The sequence below is a fragment of the Syngnathus leptorhynchus genome, chromosome 9, assembly GCF_054491065.1.
Source record: "Syngnathus leptorhynchus isolate UIUO chromosome 9, UIUO_Slep, whole genome shotgun sequence".
NCBI lineage: Eukaryota > Metazoa > Chordata > Actinopteri > Syngnathiformes > Syngnathidae > Syngnathus > Syngnathus leptorhynchus.
In genome coordinates, this window is record NC_141203.1 from 5,259,586 (window position 1) to 5,282,218 (window position 22,633).

The 22,633-nt window shown below is 40.4% G+C and overlaps 1 protein-coding gene across 1 annotated transcript in view; it reads left to right on the forward strand.

The window, feature by feature from the left end:
* The first annotated feature begins 1,295 nt into the window (after positions 1 to 1,295).
* ppp2r3b (protein phosphatase 2, regulatory subunit B'', beta) overlaps positions 1,296 to 22,633 on the forward strand; it is a 37,621-nt gene continuing 16,283 nt past the window's right edge. The window contains exons 1-2 of the mRNA XM_085920239.1: positions 1,296 to 1,442; positions 8,020 to 8,134. The gene's annotated coding sequence lies outside the window, so the exon portion shown is untranslated. The remainder of the gene's footprint in view (positions 1,443 to 8,019; positions 8,135 to 22,633) is intronic.

Below are 22,633 nucleotides of genomic sequence, written 5' to 3' on the forward strand. Positions count from 1 at the left end.
AGCCATGCAAATCATCAATCATGGGAAAAGGCCTATTAATTATTCAGTCAAAGCGTCTAATTCAAGAATCAATGTCGGGAAGCAGAGGGAGTGCTTGGGATGAAGGGGGGGATAGGGAGGGGGGGTAATATAAAGGAATAGGGAATTACCCCTCGCTCTGTGAGCTGTGGCCCGTCTCGTCGCGAGCTGTCAAAAACAACTCGTTTCATCTCTTCAAGTTTAAAGACGACTTTGGAAACATTTTCTCGCACAAAACTCGTTAGGTCTTTGTTCCTCATTAGTTCTCCCCTTTACGGCTCCGCTCCTCCGCCTCTTTTGTCCCCCCACCACAATTCGTCCATCCTTTCTTTTTTCTTCGAAGTTCTTCGACCGCCTCCCTGACTCGGGCGTTTTCTTGAAGTTCGCCATTGTGCCCTCTGATCTGCGGCAATTACAATCTCTTCCTTGGGAATTCATTATTTACGTTCCATTAAACAAATCCCGTCCTCTGTGTCTAAGTGGTCGGCGGTAACGATGTCGTGCTCAGTCAGCTCTAATACAAAGACTGGCCATGTTAACGCCAGCTCCTCAAAAGGTGTTTCCGCAGGCTTCATTACTCGCCATAGACGCCCCAACCACTTCAAAGATCATTACCATCTATTATTAATGGATTAATATCCAATATCTGACTATCGTTAAAAAAAAAGTTGTGGACTGAGAGTTAACTTCAGAACGCTCTCATTTGTGCATGGGCTTCTTAACTTTTTGCACAAGAGTTTAGGCCTTGGAAGCTGTCTCCAGGCTTTTCTCATTTAGGTCACGGGAGTTCCTTCGATGCATTTAAAGTGGCACAGACAGCCTGAGACCACCTCGTTCCGAAAGAGATGAGGGTTTAAATCTGGCCATTAACGAAATAAAACCCGAACTGAAATCATTTAAAACTGACTGGAAGGTGCAGACAAAGCTTCTTGCAAAATGTCGTGTGTACATGTGCATGGAGAGCTTGCATTTGTACCTACAAAAGACACACAGTTATGTTCTGGCTTTGCTTTGCTACACCTGGCACTGTATGTCTTCAATCTGTACCAGGTCCAATGAGATATCAAGATGATCAAATTGCATCAATGGCCCAAAATGATATTGACCAAAGACAGTCCTCCAAAAAGGTAAAGATCCAAAACACACAGCTAATGCACTCAAGAAGAAAGAGAACGAACAGAGAACAGTATTGGTGCCAACCATTTTACATGTTGTCTCCAGTGACTATATATAAAAAATGAAAAAAAGTTAAAATGCTATATTTTTCTAATCATCAAACTTTATACACCTTCAATGTAACCTGTATTATATGCAATTTATCCATCCACCCATTTTTAATTGCTCTTTGTCCTCATTAGGTGAACTGGAGCTGATCCCGAGTCAATTTTCCTGGACAAGAGGACAACATGGACAGCCAGTCAAAGGTAAGCAATTTAAGTTAAAAACAGGTTGAAATTTTTCAATAAGGAGAGCTTTTAAAAGAAAAAAAAACCATGGATCTATACAGAACTCACAAACACATTCTCGAGTACATGTCTGCCCTCATTTCCAGCGACTGTTCTAGTAGGATTCTCCCGTGTTGCATTGTAGAGCAAAAGCTGTGGTCCGCAGAGACCATTGGAGCAATGTCATTTATTCAAAGGTATCTGCTAGGAGACGAGTGCAAAAAAAAAAGTTCCAAGCCATTAACCATGGAGCATAGTCAAGACAGTCAAGTGGACAAAATTCTGCATGACAGCTATTTGTTTTAACTAAAATCGATGGACTATTTTCAAGCGAGAAGGAAGGTGAGTTGGTGGTACCCTCTGGAATGTTCTTAAAATTAAGCTCCCATAGCCAGTATTATTTTATAAAATAACTTTTAGTAGGTGTGTGAATAGTACCACAAGAAAAAAAATCAAGACTCAAAACACAGGAAGTCTGCCAGACAACAAACAGTTTGTAGCCATTTACAGAAGTAAGTAAAATATTGCTTTAGGTTATTTGTGTTTTCCAGCATTTTTTGTGATTATTTTATCTCAGTCACGTCATTCCCTGTTTGTTATTTTGTTAGTTTTTATCCACTATAATAAGCTTGAAAATGACTGAGAGTCTTTGCTCCGCGAATATGTAAATTTCTGGTACTTATTACTTTTCTTTTAAACTCATCTGTAAAGCATTTATTTTTGGGATATTGTTGACAGATGAGTTTGGAATATGTCACTGTGTTTTGAGTTTGTGATATAGTATTTTCGCTTCAAACGATTAATCGAGACAAATCGATATCTTCAATTATTTTTTTGCTATTCAGGTCAGGGCTTGGTTCATATCCCCTGAGAAGTGGAGCTTTACTGTACACGTTTTATACCCATTGTAAGTGGACCTGTGGATGTGAGACAGTCAAGTGCACACAAGGATCAGGAAAGACAACAGAGGGCCTTCTCTCTACATGTTCAACAACACTGTGACTGTCAACAATCGGGCATAAATTATCAGCCTTGGCCCTTACTCTAGTTATTCTAGTAATTACCTCCCTCGAGGGCATGTGCGCACACACACACTCATTTCGAGCGCCGCACGACACCTCATGGTGAAGGGAGGGGCTTGCACACATCAACACAAGATTCATCCGGCCTCTTTGATTGGCCGCGGAAATAAAAAGAAAACAAAGTAAAACGCTTGAAACCTTGGGAATGATGATGCTGATGAAAGCTCATCACCACTTCCCATTAGGGGACAGCCACCTCGTAGACAGACGCTGACTGATTGACGGACAGTTGTGAGAAGACGAAACATTGCCATATCAGAGTTCAGTGAAAGCGGGCGGCGAGACAGAAGGGAAGAGTGAGACAGGAAGGAGGTGGATTGCTGACAAGCTCATCTCCATTTTTGACAATGGGGGGAGCGTCTGAAGCGGCGAGAACAGAGGGAAGACTTTAGCGCCTTTCATCTTGTCATAATTATCTCCAAGAAGCCACATGAAACGCTAAATCTCTAATTTTTTTGGTTGTTTATAAATTAGAGAACAAGGACATTTTTTCTGTGACAACTTTGATGGCTTTTTTTTTCCCCCTCTCTTCCCTCTGTGAATGCTTTAGCAGTCCTGGGCTAATGATGGCGTCTTTTCTTAAGGCCAACAGGGGCGTGAGGATGAAAATTGCAATAAAAAAAACAACACTAAACACAATTTAGCAAATGAACAGCGAGCTGAAGTGTCAGGATCGTTATCCAAATTACTGTGAGTCAGTCCAGTGCTGTCGTTCACCACTATTAAAAGGAGACATATTGTGCATATGCATTTTTTCCGCAATTTAAAACGCTCTTAGTAAAGCGTCTGTGATGTCGTTTGGTTGAAATATCTCAAGGGTGGAAAATGGTGTTAAAATGGTATGAACAATAATGGAGAAATATTGTTTGGATGAGAGATGGATCCACCGTGGAATGGTTGCCAATCAATGAATTATTGTCTATGAGAAAATCAACACAAATCAAATCAATATAGAGAATTTCGTTGCTTCGATTCTGTATATTTTTACATGTTTTAAAAGGGAGACAGACGCTGTCCACTTGTATGGACAAATTTGAGACGGCTGACCTGCGGTGACCTCGGCCAAAGGTTAAAGGTGATGAGGAGCACAGATGGCTGGTCAGCAGAGAGAGTGGACACTGAACAAAGTCAGATGTAGCAGGAGATTTTTGTCCGACTCATATGTGAATACAAAAAAATACACTTTATTACTGCAACAGCGCTATTTAAACAAAGATGTCATGTGTTGTATACTTGATTCATTGCTGGTGTCTGAGAGCTCAGTGCGCCTGTTCAAATTAGGGTTTTAAATAAGTACCTTCGGTGACCTGTGAGTTAGTAGTGACCAGTCATGGGTACACTGCCCCCTCTTGCCCAAAGTCACTTGGATAGGCTCCAGCACCCCAATGAGGACAAGCACAATAGAAAACGGTTGGATGGAGGTAAATTCATCTTAAAATTGCTGTTCAAAATCATAAAATGTCAACCGTGCACTGAAATCGAAAGAGTCTGCGTTGAAGCACTTAAATGGTGCCGTATGCTATCTGAGACAAATAGGTGGTGTCCTATTAATGAATTTGTATTTAAAACAAGAGTAGTCCAATTCTGTCTTCTTTGTCACCTTCCTTTATTTAGCCTTAATGGTAGTTTACAGCCACAAGGTAATCACTTGTTACTTTCTCGCCCTCGGTGTGAATCCCAAGCAGGTCTACGGTTGCGTCTGTGAATCCTAATGTCTGGATGGGGAGCGAGGCGGCAAGCCAGAGCGAGGCTGACAGCGGCGCTTGACACGGGCATTAAATCATGCCCCGAGGAGTCCTCCATCCACGCGCCCCCTGACAGCCACACTGTCATCACGGCCAGGCCACTTCCTATGTCTCTTGACATTGCCGATTCAGAATTAGTCACAGCATCAGATGTAAATTGGCGCTGTTCAAGGATGATAATGAGCGCCAAGATACATGTCGGTGTCGGTGACGCCACGCCGCCGTGATGGGCTGTCCTTAAAGCCGCCCTCCATTAGGCCTAATGGCGTTTTGGTGAGGGCGCAAAGGGGGGAGCAGGGCATGGATGAGGAGAAAGTTTTCTTGTTTGGGCGCCTGTTGCAGAGGCTGATGTGAAACAAAGTCAATTCAACCATTCCAACTTTTCCAGACTTCAACTGGAATGACTCGGTAGAAAGCCAAACAATTCTGAACATGTCTATTTTATTTGGGTGGTGGAGTTTCACTCCACTACTGCAGGAGGTCACCATTTTGTGACGCGTATTACAGGTGCCATTCGGCAAACTTTTATTCACTGATGCCTTTTGCGTTATCACAAAGTGTCATCCAAAGTATCAAAGTGTAATCCAATCCAATTCAACTTTATTACTTTGATTTAAGAACAACACAGATGGCCAAAGTGATTGTGTTTTGAGAGAGGATTTAAAAATAGGACGTTATATTTTACTGTTTTCCTGGTGGTCAGTTGACGGTTGAAAATTGTGTCAGCAATTTTCTACATGCGAGGGCATACAGTATATTAAAATCCATTAAAAAAAATGAAAATCGGATTGTGGAGGCCTGAATAAAAGTGGAACACGATATTGAAAGAAAAAACAAAAACATTTTTATGACTGCAGTTTTGGAGGGTAGCAATAACATTGTTCAAAAAACACAACAGCAGTATTACAATATGATTGCTTGGACGTAGCATGCATGAAATGTTTAGGCAAATATGCGACCAGTTATTTCACCATAGAGTAGTTAATGTAGCGGTTCACTTAGCTGACCTCAGTGCAGCCAGCATGGAATTCTATTCCACCCCCAAACACCTGACAGGTGACCAATCTCGGGAAGTCCACTCATTTGTCAAACTTCCGTCTCACTATTTTCCAATTGACAGTGCCCGCGCATGCATGCGGCGTGTACACTTACGCTAACATAATGCAGTAATGGCTGCCAGCGTTGCCATTTTGCCTGCCCATGAGCCAGCTAGCGCCTGGCCCAGATGCATACATTTGCCATAATGAGGCAGGTGGCCTCGACAGACGCTCATTCTGTCGCCACGGTGACACCGCGGAACACCGCCTTGCGCTCTGGGCATCTGACTGACAGTGCCAGTCCTAGTCCTGTCCTTACCCCACTCACTTTTCGAGTGTTTTTCTCTCTCTCCGCCTCTGCGAGTGAGTCTACATTCTCCTGCTTCCAAGCGATTCCAAATGAAGATAGCTCAAGGTCATTAATTGCAGCCCCCACACACTAACTGCGTTAAAATCTTGCCATAATTAAAATGTAATAAATAATAGATGATGTATATTTGCTATAATTGCCTTCTTGTTAGCCTCGTACATGCTAATTTGTGCAGGGGAGCTAATTATCGTTTCAATATGAAGCTATCGCTGCATCCAAAGAGAAGATGAAGCAGTGAGGTCCCGTTGAGGCTATTCCACAAGGTCAAGCCCCCGTTTCCCCTCAACCCCACCACCCCCAGCGCCCCAAAAAAGGGAGCGGTCCAAAATTCCCTAACAGCCATTTAATTATCAAAGTAATATAGGAAGTGAGAAATGGCAAGGATAAAAGCAAGTCGAGGCATTAACGAGAATTCCCAGTGGCCTCAAAGTAAAGACGAAAGCTTAAGACGCAAAATGGGAAGTGCCAGAAGCTGCTAGCTTTATGAAAAACATAACGACAGTGATCATTCAAGAAACACTTTTATTCATGGCATTAGTTGCTAAAGTGTGTTAAAGGCACATGATAGGGGTGAAACAATTTTATCTGTAGGCTGATGTGATCTCTTTTTTATAGTGGAGGTACAGACAAATGGGCAAACATTTTTTTTTCTTCCAATTTTGGTACTGACATTGGTTTCCTTTGAGTCGCCAGCCATGAATTTGGTGGAGCAAATGTACTTGTGCAATACTTACAGCCACGGTGGCCAATATGCTTTTCAGGTAAATGAGCGCCAGCAGAACAATAGAACACAAACACAATGAACACATTAGCACAATAGTTACTGACGGACACAATTCATTCCCAGAAACTCACACAAAGAAATGTTAGATTGCAATCAACTTGCATGTATCCACTATTTGTGACATTTTTAGGGGGTATGCTAAAAGATTCTTTTCCAGATTGAAGATCTACCTTGGCTTCATAAAAGTTGGAAAACACACACTCACATTCACACACAAAAGACAACGGCATGTAGCTGTGAAATAACACAAGCAAATCTCCAATGGGTGCCAATCAAAGGCTGCATTGTATTGCACTGTAGCCTGCAACATATTTTCTCCCTTGTTTTTCTATTTGGGATGCGTCGTTTTGCGGCTTTGAACGCTCCCCGCGTGGCATCCTCCCGCTGCTTTGTGCGCGTTTAATGTATCAGTCATTCAGGTGGGGAGTGACGGCGATGGCATTGTCTTTCAGAAGCGCCTCGCTCTCCCATTTTGCCGCCGCCGCTCTGGGTGAAAGTGAACGTGACACATCTTTGGATGCATGCAGGAGGCATGTTTATTGAGAGAGACGTGTCTTATTCTCCACACGTTTACATCACGCGGAGCTCGGCCAGGGCGCTCTTGATCCCAATCCCTCTGTGGATGCGTGAGGAGGGGTGGGGCTGTTCATGTGTATTTGTGTGAATAGAAAAACAGTCATTTCAAATTGATAGACACGAGAGTTAGGAACTTCACCAGTCTCTACCCCGACAATTCATAGTAGTATACCCCACAGTCTCCACTTGGCTGCAGTGTTCCATTCTTCTGATGCCCTTAATCTCCTCTTGGAACAAATTTCTCAACTTACTGTGCCAGAGAAGTAAATAGAGGATGTTTTCAATAATGGGCTGCCACAAGCCAGTCAGTTAGAACAGAAATATGACTTGACTCAGCTTGAATGAGAAAAGAAATTCAATAATGAAAATGGAATATTAAAGTGTTTCAAAATATCTGTGTAACTATTGAAAACTAATAAAACTAAAAAAATGAGTGGCTAGAATGGGTTAATGGCATTTCAAGTCATTTTAGTATATAAAATACATTTTAAGAGTAAAGAGTTTACCGGACAACTTTATCTAACAATATAAATATTCTTCTTCTCCATCCATTTAGTGTGTGCAAAACAACAGACTGAGTAACAAACTGGGCCGAGGTGCTGATGCAGTGTAAAATTGCTCTGTTCCTTTAAATTAATGAGCACCAGAACACTTCTGCAGTGCTTGGCTATTAGAAGAGGAAACTATTTGAAAGTGAATTTTAGATATCCGGTCGTGGTGCCTTTTTTTTTTGCCTGGGAGTGGCAGGTGAGCACACACACACACACACAGCATGGATGATCAAAAGGGGCCAACGGCTGCCGACCATTATGCCAATGACACTTTGAGTAAAAAGTCCAGAGAGCGCTGCGACATGACAGCCATTAGGGATCCAAAGTGGGACTTTAAAGGGCAGCTGAAGGATGACTGTCAGCGCCCAATCAAAGGCGCACAAAGTTAAATCTTCATAATGTGTCGCGCAGGAGAACTCCAACGCTCCCAAGGAAAAGAGGAAGAACAAGTGTCCCGTGTACAGCGGCGACGCCAAGCTCGGGCCAGCAAACATCAAGCAGACCCCTGAAACAAAGGCCTGATGAGGTGAGTTCAGAGAGAAACCAAAACCAATGGCAGTGAGCAGGCGCCATTGTGCGGATAGATCATTAAGTTTGAGCTAAACTCCAACACCTTTGTTTCATGTGAAAGAGTCACTGAGTAAGTAATGCATCACACTCAGGGACCCCTAAAACTTTTTCACATGGAGTATCACACACTTCATGGACAGTTGTGGGCATAATATGAGTTGGGGCTTGCATACGGACACCCCCATTATTTGTTCTGACCCACTGTACAAGTCCAATCATTTTTATTGTTTTTTTTCCCTAAAATTGTGCATTGAAGCTGCATTAATTTTATCCTTTTTTTACACAACCCATCAAAGAAAAGCAAAATGCATTAATTAATCACCAAATAAAAAGTTAAGTGAAATACAATATTTTATAATTAATAATATAATCTATCTATCTATCTATCTATCTATCTATCTATCTATCTATCTATCTATCTATCTATCTATCTATCTATCTATCTATCTCTATCTCTATCTCCCTCTCTATCTCTCTATCTCTCTATCTCTCTATCTATCTATCTATCTATCTATCTATCTATCTATCTATCTATCTATCTATCTATCTATCTATCTATCTATCTATCTATCTATCTATCTATCTATCTATCTATCTATCTATATAGATACTACATATATGTATATATACGTATATACTGTAACTGTAACGTAGTTAATATTTTTTGTTTTATTAAGTAATCGTACATCATAAAAAATGACTGAACTATATTTAAAAAGGATAATCTCACCGCTCTTTTAAAAATACTGTAGCCCTTGTGCACAAAGACTTACAACCCCCTGCTTTATTAGGGTTCATGCTAATGAATTTTATACCACCAGCATCTTCTTTTAAGATTTGATAAGACACAGCGTGCAGCATCAGGTGCGTTTATGTTACCACATTGGACTGGAGGTTTGGCATTGGCACGGGCCGAGCGTTCACCGCCGCTTCTCCCTTCTTGGCAGGAGGACAGCATCTAATGCATCTCTGTGTCGCATAATCAAGGATTTCACACTCTTTGAATCTTTGATGTGGGAGAAGCCCACCACCATCACTGTACACACACACACATACACAAACACACACCTCTGATCTGCCTCCAATTAATGATGTCAAATGAGTGTGTTTACAGGCTCATTAGATTACCACTGCCGAAGTAGAGCACCGCCCTTCCACACAGACACACACACACACATGCACATTCACATGCATACTCACACACGGACCAAGGCTTCCTCTTTATTGACATGTCCTTGGAGGGAAGCCTCTTGGTAAACCACCCTTAAAGTACTTGCCAATGTATTTCCTATCTGTGGCTCAGTATGGTAACTCATCCATGATGGCACACACACACACACACACACACGTTTGGAGGCTTTTTTGTGCTGGTTTGGGTACAGTCAGCCAAGCAAACTGCAAGGGCATCTAGACTCAGAATGACAGGTGTGCTGGGCCTGTAAAAGCTTTATTTCTTCATTTTGCTGTTCTGAATTATTTGAATTGGGAATATATTTAGGCCTTTAGAGGTAAGGGAATTTTACAGTGCTGGGACAGCGATGGGAAATGTAGCATCTGACTTGTTTTAAATGCAGAAAATTAATTTCAACTGTCATTACATTAAATCCTTATTTTGATAATGTGGCATAATGAGAAAAAGTTCTCGGGACACAAAATATGATTTGCTGACTTGCATAGTACCTTAGCAACAATGGGGGGGGGGGGGGGGCTTTGTTCTGACAGAATAATAAAGACTCAACTGACGACAGGTCCTGCATGAGCAAAACAAACAATCTGAAAATGTTTCAATTTGCTAATAAACAATTGAGGAAATAGACAACACTCGCATGTGCTTCCTAGGCTAAGAACCTTTGAACACCAGAAGCTGGTGACTTTTAGGTTGGCATCAGACAATGAATTTACAATACAGTACAATACAGTTTTATTTACAGTACTATATAGCACATTTTACTCAGTGATCCCCAAAAATTGGCGCATCAAAACTGAAACAGAAGATCTCAAATCAATCCACTTTCAACATCTCGAGCCTCTGGTGTCATGTGTAAAATAGCCGTCAGAAAGCACCAAATGTTTTCAGCCCGATAAAACCTGAGAAGTAGGTGTCAGGTCTGCAATGTCATACAGATTCTGGCATTGTAGTGTTTCCTGTAAATTGTCCCGCCTCTCTTACTACTGACAAAAAAGTTGTCGAGCCAACACCTTCTCACAGACAATGAAATAAAAGTCATCAAATGACCAACTCTTGTCAAGAATAACAAAAGATGAAGCGGCAGTCAAGCTCATTACTATGCGTCAGAGTTATTCATGTTTCATTCATCAAGCAACTCACTCATCCTTTGGTCCATGCACCAGCTTGTTTGCATGCAAAGCAGCTTTTACCTCCCTATCGCCCCCTGTTGAGTTGGAGGTCAGCCCCCCCCCCCCCCCCATCAATGCGGACTCTCACCCTAACGCACGCCAAGGGTTCTTCACTTTCAATACAGTACACTAATGAGATGAGTGTGAATCACAGGCAGCTGTTGTCATTCATATTTCATAGCTACATATATGTTTTACCGTACATCTGTGATGGATGTAATTGCCTCTTTAATTGGCGAGTAAAGTGTGGTAAAGTGTTCAGCTGGGTTGTATGGATGTGAAAGGGAAGTCATTAAAGGTCATAAAATGTCTGCTTTAAGTGTGATGTAAATCGGCCTGCGAAGGAAGTTAGCATTTTGATGTTTCTTGCAACACGTTGGTGAGTTGTAAGGTTACCCACTGTTGGTAAACTGGGTTAAATAATTAATCTACAACAAAAGGAAGTATATGTTGGAATGTAAATTCAGAGTTTATTTTTCAATTGAAGTTACGTCCAGAATTATTCATACCCCTGGGGATGTACCCCGCTCTTGCTTAAAGTTCGTGAATGGCTCCAACTCGTGACTCTAGTGAGGATGAGTGGCACAGAAAATTGATGGATGGTTAATTTCACATTCCACATTTTTTGTCACTCCTAATTCAAATGAGTTGTATTTTTTCCGTGTGAGTGACCTCCACTGAACAGACATAACATGCCTTACTCAGCACTACCTGAACAAAATAAACAACACACACACGCTTGTGCACGTACACGTATTCACACTCACCAGAAATTGATGTGGTGAAAAAGACTGCTTTCCTAATATATTTTTTGACTTTGTAAAATGTTTTAAACCGGAGCAATAGAATAAACTGCACTTGCACACTCATTTTGAAACTACACACACACACACATTAATCCTCTAACATTTATTGCCTCCCACTGGGAAGTCACTACATTAAGATTTTTCCCATCTTACATTCCCAAATGTTGGCTTAAACTGTTTAAAGACTTACTGGTGGCAACATTCCTATCAGGCTTGATCACATGAGCCATTCCGACTGAAGCTTTTTTTTTTATATATATATTTATAATGTAGCCCAGGCATTTCTTTTTCACCCCTATGGTTGTCTCATATGTGGTTCCACACACTGGAGGCTTTGTGGTTAAATTATGTATTAAGGTCAATGTCAAAACAGGGAAGATGTGTAATCTGCAGGGAGTTTCCTTTTATTCATTATTACAGTGAAGGCTGAGCACAACTGTCAGCCGGCCGTGCTTGTGCTTAGCATGGAGCCCCCCCCCCACCAGCATCACCATCATCATCTCCCCCTTGACTCCCCCCCTCTCCCTTCACCTCCACCACCACCCTCTTCATCATCATCCCCCTCCCTCCTCCCCCGGACAGGCTCCTGATAGATTTAGCCAGCTAACCCATCTCACTTTGGGATCTCCCTCTTCTTACAGCGCCAATCTGAGAGCTGTCAAGTGCTCCGACATGCCGTGTCATCAATCTGATAAAGAGGGAGAGGGAGTAGGAGGGGGGATGCAAGAAGGGAGGTGTCATGCCATGCACTTGTATTTCGGGGTATTTGTCTAATGTGGAATCATGTCAGGATACAGCGAGGCGACACGCAAAAGGCCGCCACGTGTGACTTCACACTTGTAGAGGAATGGGGGCCGGGGGGTGGGGGTGGGGGGGAATCAGAGGAGTAGAAGTAGAAGTGGTGTGTGGTTTTGGTCAGGGTGTAATGAAATATCTATATCCTAAAATTGCATTATCAACTTATCATATTGATACGACACCAAAAATATGGTGTGACCATAGTCACCTCTGAGTTATTATTATTATTAGAACAGACTTTATTGTGTGAACAAAGGAACACAATGGCTATCAATAATGGAGACATAATGAACACAATTTAATTATTATTATTATTATTATTATTATTATTATTATTATTTAGCATTTTCTGAACCACTTCTATTTTTTTTCATTATTATTATTATTATTGTTACATTCATCCAAAATGTGTTGAAGAACATGTAAAATAAAATAGTTTGCATGATTTGTCTCACAATTGATGGGTTCTGGCTTTGAAACTGTCAGACCCTATGTGATGTTTGTGTGTTAAATATTATTTGTTTTCTACTTTTATTTCTAGTTGAATTTTAGTTGATGACCTGATACCAGGACAACCTGCAAATTTCATACAGGGCTAAGCCAAGATTCTTGACTGTGAGACAGGAATTGTTTTTCATGCTGAAATTCAGAAATCAGCGAATACAATTTTAGCTTATTTATTTAACAGTAAATATATTAATAAATACAATACTACTTTGTTGTGGATTTGGGGGGGCATTTTTTCAATGTTAAAAAAAAGAAAATAATCTATTATTGATTACTGAATTTGCATTACTGCAGAACTTGTATTTATATTTTGTGTTATGTGCATCCTCTTCACAAATATTTTGGAGAATTTAACTCGTGATTTTTTAAATCTTAGGCCTGAGTTTTTCAACTCACTACATTTTGGTGAGAAGAATTCACATAATGAAAATGTGATTAGATTTTGAAAAAAATATGAATCACATTTAGAGCTGTCACTATTGAATATTTTTGGTGGCAATTGAGTATTCCATTGATGAATCCAATAATCAAAGCTGAGCAACAGGATAAACAATGGTATCATCCAGTATTGGAATATTTGTTTATTATTCTGCATTGTGACAATTTTTGGGGTTAAATGTTTTGGGAGCTTGGTTGGGCTTATATTTGTTGAGTCATGCGTTCAATGTCCTGCCAGTAAACAAATACCAAACACGGCCCACCCCTTCCACGACCTTGCGCCTCCAGTGTCGACCGCTCCTCACGCGCTCCACTAGTGGTGCTCGCCAAAATGACTCCTGACTGCTGGGCCTAATTAGCGGCTCCTCACTGACCCGCGCCGAGGCGAAAGGCCTCGTCAGAACACTGATTCGACAAGAGCCCCGTGCCGGCCCAGCGCCTCACACTAATGAATACTAATGAACGATTAGCACTGCGGGGACATCGACAACATGTCAGCCCTGTCCAAGTGCCGAGGCGGAAAGATGACGCCGCGCGAATATGCAAACGTCTCAGCGGAGATGCCGGGAGGAGGCGGAGAAGGCGTGAAGGTTAAACAACAAAGTGTGACGCATTTGTTTAACAAGACAATATTTGTTAACATTGTCTTGACCTTCACTCCAGTTTGATGATGACTCCTACTTGAAACACATTTAGTACCTTAAGTGGATGTTCACTTGCTAGGCTTGGCCAAATTGAGAATATTCCAGACCTTTGCCTTCAAACGGTTTCAAGACCTTCTTTCAATAGATGTTTTGTAGTCAATATAGAGTCAATAAAGTCTTTGCCTGTCTTCCATTGCAGAAAAGTATGTTGAAGATGATTCAAATTCTGTGACCTCAAAAAGTCTTTTCACAGTTTAGGCTCATCATCCATCCATTGGTTTGATAGCATTTGGCCGAATGTGATCTGAGAGTATCAGATATTCGTTGTCAGGCCATCACTTGCTGCTTGTTCTTGCTCTTGCTCCCTTTACTTTTGTCTTCAGTAGTGAAGCGCAGACTTTGTTGGTTTTCAAAAAATTATGCAATCTTTTGCCTTTACAAAGTCTTAACTTGCTTTCACAACATGGTTTTTGAAGAATATCGAATTTCTTTTCCTTCAAAAAGTCTTTGCTTTCAAAATATGTTTCAAGTCATACAAACTTTGCCAAGCCTCCATTGCAAACCAATTTACTCGCTGCTTGTTTGTGGGTACACCTTTGTCTTCAGTCGGTGAAGACAAATATCCTCAACTGCATAGAAATGAGGCCACTGAGTAGGTCAATAAATAATATTCATTTCACCAAATGTGAGCAGTTGCATTGCAAGGCCTTCACTTGCCTCTTGTTTGAGAGTCTTGCTGCCTACATGTTAGCAAAGTGTCCTGTTCCTTTCTTGTCATAGCAGCCAAGTGTGTAGATCTTAAAGCTCGCGTATCCACGCGCAAACTAAAGTGCGTGGATATTTGTGTGTTGTCTGCCAATGAAGAGATCTCCAACTTCTCGCCGTGTTTGATCTGCGCGTACATAATCTCCCGCTCTTTGAATTTCATTTCCGCCGTCACGTAAACCCTTTTCATCCCAGCCGACTGTTGCTGCTCTAATAATAATATTCAGCTTTCAGGTCACCGCCAAATGCTAATTAGGTTGCTATTTTAATTAATATGTCCCTGCAGGTTTCCAAATCAAATCAGCTTTAACGCTGCAGAGTGCACAATAAATTACAGTCAAGCCCAAAATATAAGCATTTCAATGGAAAAAAAGGAGGGTTTTACGGTGAAACAGGAGCAGCTCTCATTTGAACTGTGTTTACATAAATGGCTCATTGTTTAATAAAATTACCTTGCATACTGGGAAATGTTTGAAGGCACTGTTTATGTTTCACTTTATTACTCATAGAGGCACAGATGAACCTGATTGTAAGTTTAAAGAATCAGTTTAACCCGATTTTAAAATGTGCCTGAGTAGAAAATGTGTGTTTGATGTGTGAATGTGATAGTTGGTGCACAATGTTTAATAAAAAGTATTTGAGAAATAGTAGGATGCAGGAAGTTTCTGTCGTTTTTTTTTTTTTTTATATATAAGTGGCTCACACGTGAAGGTTTCTCAAAGTCAAAAGTCAAAGTCCGCTTTATTGTCAATTTCTTCACATGTTAAGGCACACAAAGAGATTGAAATTACGTTCTAAGAGCGTAACTAAATTTTAAAACTGTATAAAATGTTGCCATGTGTGTTTATTGCTCTCATATTGAGTGACAATTGACAACCATTTGTCAACAAAAGTAAATGAACAAAAATATCAGGTTTATTTTCCACCGCCGCATAGTCTGGATTACATAGATGATGTGACATGCACATACTACTTTTAATGGATTCAACTGGTAAATGTGCCAAAGTAGAACCTGCACATTAAGCCAACCACAAACCAAGTGATACCGCTGAATGACCCTAAAAATTTCAACCAGCTTGGACTTGGCAGTTCTGAGGGTGAGCGTTCGAACCCGGGTTACAGCATTCCTGGGTGGGAGGAGTTTGTATATTCTACTTTTGCATCTATGTTGTGTGTGTGCTTGTGTGTGCGAGTGTGTGTGTGGGGGGGGGGGGGTCGTGCATGCGTGCACACACAGTATACACACTGCATGTGTCGTATACTCCGAAATGAAAAGCTGGGTTAGTTAATGTTGGATGTTGAATTAAAGATGTAAATCCTGACACTTTGGCATGAGGGACAGTGGTCTCCAAGGTCTGGATTATTCTTAGCATCTACCAATTAACACCATGTCTCTTCTTTTATGTTCACTTCAATTAGAAGCCTTTACCATTTTTAAATTCTTTTCTTCTCACTAGTTGGATAGTGTCAGTGAGACTGATCAAAGGCGGCCGCGCACCATAGGTAACGCTGCTTTGCATAAAAATATCTGCATATTTCCTTTTCGCATGAATTACACAGAGGAAGTGCGGGGGAAAGCAGCTGCACCAGGACACTCACGTCAAGAGGGAAACACTTAGACGTGCACATGGAGTAGTGCCAGGATCCGGTTACAACCCGGTGCTGACCCTGTTCAAGTGTTCAAGAATACGTAGGATGCATTAAAGGGGAAGTCAAGTCAAAGATTGATTTAATTTGTTCTATGCGTCCCCACAATACGGCATTCTGATTAAAATTGCATTTGTGGAAAATGAATTAAGCAGCAAAAGCCATCTGCTTTTATCCATTTCTAGCGGCTGCCATTTTACCACTTGCTGTCGACTGAAAATGATATCACAGTCCTTTTTTTTTTTTTTACACTTGCTAGATTATTTAGCTCAAAGTATTCTAATGGATTTACAAATGAAGCTTGCTCCTCCGATGAACACACGACACCAGCTTTGTTTGTGCATCATCATTGCATTCCAATCTTTGCTCCTCCAATAAATCAATGGGTAAATGAAGTGAGTGGCGCTGAGCGTTAAGCAAGCGCTCTATTGATGCTCGCTCTTCCTGCACATATTGAACGCTCTTAAGGCCAAGTGCTGACATCGGAATAAAGAGGACGGCCGTGCGGTTCAGCAGCCTCGGGCAAAATGGAGCCATGAAGAAGAAGAGGAAGAAAGCCCATCATCTGAGTCTGAAGTGCATCCAAAGTGCTCTTTGTGGTCACATTTACTGCTTAAAAAGACTCTTTAATGAGACATATGGCGGGTAATATAAGGAGGAACTCCACTCTAGTCATAATTACCACATAACTGTGATAAATGATGAATTATGTGTAACTGTTGGCACTCGTACAGCAGCTCGGGCTTGTTTTGAAATGTGTCACTTTAACTGAAGACTCTAAACAAAGCCAGATGTTGTATATATATCACGTTTGACATTGCATAGATTTAGAAGGGAGTATTTTTAAATGTGCTGCACTTTCACCCCCAGTGAAGAACTGACAGTATATTTGATCCATTGTTCTTGACTTTGTGATAATAATAATGATAATAATAAAATGGAATTAAAGGTTGCCACATTCAGACATCAAAAGTTGACGTCTGTGTGTTTTCATAACCTGAGTGTCACAAGGCATTAGGAGGAAATGATGCTGGGAGAACACAGCACAGACTGCCATCTAGCGGTCAAACAGATCACTATTTGGACCAGAAAATATGAGACATCCTCAAATCATGCATGCACATAGATTTTTTTTTGATCATGTGATAGGTTTAGAGAGTAAAAATGTGTGTTTGAAATTTAATTCATAATTGTGTACTTTCAAGTCCTATTATAGTAATAATATGAGAACACCTTTTTAGGTGTATTTTTAGGTCAAAGTCATAATATGATATTAACGTTGTTACACCGTGGTTTGGGGTACAAAGGTCATTTTTTTTAGATCAAACTAGTAATATTACAAGAATAAAATCATTTAAAATTTTGAGATTCATTTTAGAGTATATTCACTCCCACAATCCAACCTACTACAGACAGTTTGTAGTGTCGTTTGAAATGTTTGATTGAGAATTTGTGATGTACAGTACAACCTATAGTTACTAGAGCACATCTGCCTCACAGTTCTGAGGATCGAAGTTTGAATCTTTCTTCCAGCTTGTTTACATGTTCTGCCTCCCACATTCCTAAAAACAGGCCTGTTAGGTTCATTGAAGACTCAAAATTGCCAATCAGTGTCAATGTGAATATATTTCTCGATGTACCCTGTGATTGACTGCTAGTCAGTCCAGGTTTCGCCGAAAGTTAGCTGGGATAGGCTCCAGCTTACCCACCAACCGCACGGGGTCAAGTTATAGAAAATGGATAGATGGATCGGCAACCCGACAGCTCCCTCGGCTGGATCTTTTTTTCCCATTGTCCCTGTTAGCCCCGATGTAAATAAACTGTAATGTTAAAAAATGACAAGCGATTCATCTTGGATGAAATTCTCACCCAAATTTTTCCACAAGTTATACGGTAGTTAATTTTATAGTTTTTGTTTTTTTTCGTGATCCTACTAACAAACAACACTGCTATTTACACATCAGGATGACAATCATCACACAGTGATACACAAAAGCGCAGTCTCACATTAGGTTCAAAATGATCCTGTCAGTCTCTGTGCATTAAAGCTCGTGAGTGCGGTGATGTCCCGCCCACATTGCCATCCTTCAATTGCTTTTTATTGATTCTGTCCTGTCAGTTAGTGGATGCTCATCCTTTTCTGCGACAGTCCAGCAAACAACACATAAATTAGGTTATTCTGTTACTACTGTGCTTTTTCACATTTATTACCATTTATGTTTCAACACCAAATAACAGCCGAGCAGATCGAAATTAGGTTACAGGTTATTTTAATGAGATAAAGTACAATAGATTACCAAATGACTTGTTTTGTCTTTTGTTTTCATACTGATTTGTGCATCTGCCTGTCGCTATTGAGAGATTATCTCAATTATCTATAAATTTTATACATTTAATTAATTGATTGAAACTGACAAAAACAAACACTTATTTTTTTTATGCTTTGTGTTGAGAGCCAACATTTGAGTTACGAGCAAGGAAATAAAAAAAGAAACATTTTAGGCAATATAATACCCTCGCATTTCCTGTGTGGCTAAATATAATTGAAGTCAAATTATTGATCTACTTTATTTTGGTGCATGTATATACAGTAACAATAAACAATTGGAAGATGGAAGATTTCATTGCATTTATCTATGGCCTTAAATTTTGAATCACTATTTAGAAGTTTCTGCATCTATGTTGATGATGTTGCTCCTCTGCCCTCCTTTTTTTTTTAAAGAGAGGCGCTCGTCAGGGGAGGGATAGCAGCAGAGCTTTTTTGATATTGCGGTAAGGGGGCCGACATTAATGCTCATAATTCATAACACCAATCAAGCGGGCTATGACAGTAATTAGCTGCTGTTTATTGTTTGCTTATTGTTGTAGTCTCTTCCTATTTAGAGGTTGGCAAGCAGAGAGGCTCCTTTGAAGCATATTAGATGACGCTTTCAAGATGAAAAGGAGAATTGCAGGCGCTCATTGGTGAACTGTGCACAAATTGCTCACCTTTGTGTGCAACAAATGTGTTTCAAACACTGAGATCAAGATAAAGATTGCTAACGGAATAGCATTAACATGCCAAGTGAAGCTTTGATTGTCAATCTAAGATAGGTGTTCACTTCTTTCTACTTGCTGCAATAACACAATCACAACATTGACGACAGAGTTCAAATTTGTTATCACGGGGCCAGCGTAGTAGATCTTGATGTCAGTATTTCACATTCTCTGTTTGGTTGGTCAGACGGCATTATTTTAGTATATGATGTGTACGTACTGCGACGTGACTAAAATCTTCACTCAATAAAGGTAGGTAAAGGATGCCGAATGAATACGTATAGAGGTCGTCGTATACATGGAGGCGGTTGTAATTACATCCTTGATTTTACTAGCAATAAAGTATAAAAAAAAAATGTATAAATGGATCTTAACATCCTGGCCGAGATTCACTGTGGTTGTCTATGACGTCGTGTGGGCTAACATTAATGGTCGTCCAGACCAACCTGCCTAGTTCTCCTTCTTCACAGCATGAAAGTAAGAAAAAGATGGAAATAAGTGAGGCCTTGGTGCTAGCAAGGTCATTAGTGCTTGCTTTTATCCTCCTCTGCACTTATTGAAGGTTAGGGAAGCCTTGTTCTCCATCACCCAAGGCCTCACCTTTGAACATACGTGCACCACACACACACACACACACACACACACACACACACACACACACACACACGCACACATACGCAGGTATCTCTTTCATTTGGCCTGCTTGAATTTCATCATTCGCTTTTACATCACATTAGCGGGATGGGGCGTGTCGGCGCGTCACGGGGCCGCTGTTACTCCAGGAGAAGACGTGAATAATGTACGGGCCGAGACAGCGGCAACATGGCACATTGCAGAAACACAGCAGAGGAGGGGGAGAAAAAAATTCAAGGACTTATCTGCATAAATGTGTGTCTAGATTTTATTTCATTACAACGTGGATTGGTTTCATGAAAGGGATGTGAGTCAGTCAGTGAATATCAAAGTATTACAACTAACTGCTTTAATGTGATTGACAAGCTAGCGTCTGGCTATTTTTTGACAACAAATGAGGACATATTTGATTTAAAAGAACATATTTTTTCCTTCAAATGACTTAAAGGCAATCAGTGCTTCCCTGTTACTATCACGTATAATTATTGCCACGTATAATTATTATCGGTGGGCATTGTATGAAGTGTAAATTGACTGAAATGTAATACCGATATAAGTGCAGTGCTCAGTGACCAAGACAGCATAAACATTTTGTTAAAGTCAAAGTCGGCTTTATTGTCAATTTCTACACATGCCAAGACACACAAAGAGATTGAAATTGCGTTACCCACTATCCCACGGTGACAAGACATATTACAAAACATCACAAAAAGTAAAAACAAGAAACCTCTGATGGGCATTAACGTCTTTGTTAAGGAACAGTTTTTGTATTGAATCTCAGGTGTCGATAATTTTGCAGCAATTGTGCTGAAATGTGGTTCTCTATTGGCATTTTCAACACTAGTCGTAGCCTTTCATGAATATATGATTAGAGAAGGAAATCTCCAAAGGCCTCAATAGACAGAGTCAGTTTCTAGTCACATTGAAATGAAAGGAGCGCCCTACATTTTTTTTTTTTTCACATGAAATCTAAATGTTGACTCAAGACAGTTTGATTGTGCGTCATGTGATCCTCTCAAGGAGTAGTTTTTTTTTTTTTGTAAAAAAAAGCAGTGTAAACCATGAAAGAGTCTCTGACTATCCATCGCCAGTTTTAGAGGTTCATAACCACCGCGGTTCATTTGAACAGTTTATCAAACAGGGGAAATGTTTGGGATCAAAGTCATTCCCGGTCCAAAATATCGCAAGAGCGGCGGCGGCGGCGTTTTTGTTAAATACACAAGCGCGTATTTCAACAGTGTGTGGCTATTATTGGAAAGCAGATCCATCCACTAATCTATCACATTGACTTTGAAGTGGTGCACACTTGAAGGCATTTCAAGAGCACAGTGAAGGCTCACATTACTGCAGGAGTACATGTTCAAATCAGACTGCATACCACCTGGAAAATCTTACCATTTTATTCTACAACTATTTTTTTTTAGGCAGTGAAGTGCAACATAAAAATGTTTACTTTTATGTTGTAAAGCAGCTACAAAAATTACAATTTTGAGTGTAGCGTTGAATACTAATGATGTCTCGGTCAAGATTTTTTTGGCTTCCGATTCGATCCAATTTTTTTTTAAGGCGTGCTCTTTCTGTTACGGATCTGATACTGAAAATTCGATGCTGGATGGATGGATGATAGACAGATAAATAGATGTGATCACATGATCCGACACAATCAGATATCAAGCTTTGTGAGCCTAACTCGCACCAAATAAAACAAAGTTGTGGAAGAAAGTTAAATCCTAAGTGTTTCGATTTCTACTTTATACTGTGGCAATAAACAACAGCAAACAGCACAAATCCCTGGCCACCGTACAATACTTTCAAGTGTGTTTGCGGCGCTTATTAGAGCAGATTGCTGTTGGCCCACTTCACAGAGCAGCCCGTGCAGCATGGCTGACAGCAGCACTGCACACGTGAACTCCTCGCTTAGCACGGTGCTACACTAAGCAGCAGTACCCCTGTGGTTTCAGCCTCGGCCAAATACTTTGAAATGTCCTTCAAGGCATGAAGAAAATAACATGCGCTGCAGTGCTTTTGGCTAAAACATCTTATTTGTACGCTGTAATTGCACTTTGAAAACTTGCAAAGTTTCAACTTTAAAAGACTTCACTTTTTATCCCTCCATTGGTGATATTGATTCGATTCTCGCAAACACATAAAGACAAGAAAAAGCTGAATGTTGTGAAGGGGAACAAAGTGTTCTTTTGCCGCCGCCGTCAACTTTGAATGTTTCACTTGATTTCATGGTTTTATCAAGGGAAGCAAAAGAATACAAAAAAAAAAGTCAATAATCTTCACTATTGTTTATTTCTTTTTGGGGAAAAAAAGAGGCATTACAGGGACTGAGGCAAACAAATAAGTAAGAATAAATTCAACATATTTGGCTTTAATGTACTTATACATATGAAGTGTGTCATCATCACATGCTGACTAATCTTTTTTTTTTCCAGACCATTTTTCCTGTTTCTTTGAGATGACTTTTAAGCCACTATCTTTGGATCCCTTTACTGTTTTCATGCTGATAAAACACATGAGGAAACATACAGTAGACAATACATGTCTATTTGTGACATTTGAGCTAAAGGTAAATTTTTTTGTCAGTTCAATAACTTCTAACGACAGTTTGAAAAACAACCTACCTACCTCAGTTTACAGTACTGACCTACACTAACCAATGTATGAGGTTGGTGATTTGTTTCAAATCAAACGATTAAAACTGTGATGGGAAAAAAAATACTACTCGGGTGGTAGGACCCCAACTTCCAATTTCAAGACGGTTGGCGTTTCCGGGGGAATTATTGTATGTTAATTACACATTTAATGTTTGCGGCT